The sequence below is a fragment of the Euprymna scolopes genome, chromosome 32, assembly GCF_053919585.1.
Source record: "Euprymna scolopes isolate OS-2025 chromosome 32, ASM5391958v1, whole genome shotgun sequence".
NCBI lineage: Eukaryota > Metazoa > Mollusca > Cephalopoda > Sepiida > Sepiolidae > Euprymna > Euprymna scolopes.
In genome coordinates this window covers 1,792,483-1,794,044 of record NC_136513.1, presented here as the reverse complement: position 1 = coordinate 1,794,044, position 1,562 = coordinate 1,792,483, and positions in this window count along the sequence as shown.

Below are 1,562 nucleotides of genomic sequence, written 5' to 3'. Positions count from 1 at the left end.
TTTAGAGGGCATTTCCCGCCATTCTGTAGCTAGCAGTCTTGTATAGTATACGTTTACGTCATAGTCTATCAAAACTTTAGATACGTCAATGGTCATTGCTCTAGAAACAGGTTAGTTTCCATAAAGACAACATTGTATTCATTTTAAGTTTCTATGATATTGTAAGAAAATGAAACTAGTGATAAAATCAACACATTACAGGGCACTCTCATTTAAGCAGATTCTAGTCTGATATATAAATGTATAGGTCACTTGATATATATATATATATATGTATATATATATATATATATATATATATATATATATATATATATACGCAGACGGACAGAGGAAGCTATAGATATATATGAATATTGTTCATTACTTTGTCTGATTATGGGCTAACATACCATAGAGAGAGTAAAATATTTATCGATAAAGAAAAAGGAACAAATCGATATTTTAGAAGAGGTGATAAATCAATAAGATCAATTTTAATTGGATTATCCTTTTCAAAATGACACGTTCTCTTGAATCGAATTTATGAGTCACTTTCATCTTTTATTAGTATTTTTGTTTTGTTTTCGTTTCAATTTTCGATTTGTAATATTATTTTTTTTCTATTTTCCCATTAGAACTGCCATTTCATAATTTATGGCTTATTTTGCCCAAGGAAAATACAAATTGCAATATGTGATTAGAAAAAATAAATAAAAGCTATCTCTTATAAAAATCACTATGCTATTTCAAACATGAACGTATTATAGGCACGTTCTTTAACAGAAAATGGATGCATTTCAAGTAACCTATTAATCGACCGTCTGTTATACTGAGAATAACGCAAATCAAACGTTAAACATCAAAAAACAGATCCATATCGAAAACCATATTCATTACGTCCTATTTAGATATTATTTGCTCGGTATTAAATGTTCAGCATTTCTTTAGCACTATTTTTAGTATACAAAACTAAAAATCTAATTATAAAAGAAATATCACGATGAATATAGAATAAATAAACGTAGCATAAATCACACGATGATATAAGGTTAAATTATAGACTTTATAATATACGGAAACGTGCTGTGCCTAATCAGAAACAAGACGGCAGGTTTAGTTTTGAATTGCTTTCGTTTCCCCTCGTTCTTGCATTATTTTGCAATTCATTTTGTTTTAGTTATCGCTATTTCTGCATTGCAAGCAATCGATTGTCTTAGTTAAAATAAAAAGACGTGTCTCTCCTCCGTAAAGTATATCGATACTCTAAAGCTGAGTGAAATAGCTTCCGTACATTTATATCAGATGTATGTCTGCGTTTCATATTAAAAATATTCGAGCCCTCTATATTACACTGACTGACAGTTAAATTTTCAGTATAGAGTGTTTGATACCATTCAAGAAATCCCAACAAATCCTAACAGCCAGCCGTGTTTCGCCCAAGAATGTGCTGCTTCCATTGCGCACAGAAACAACCTTTTCCATAACCTTCCGCCGAATAAATGCACTGGCATTCTCTTCTGTGAAAACACGCTATGCGACTTACAAATACATGTGCGTAATGTTGCCAAGCTAATCAAAAA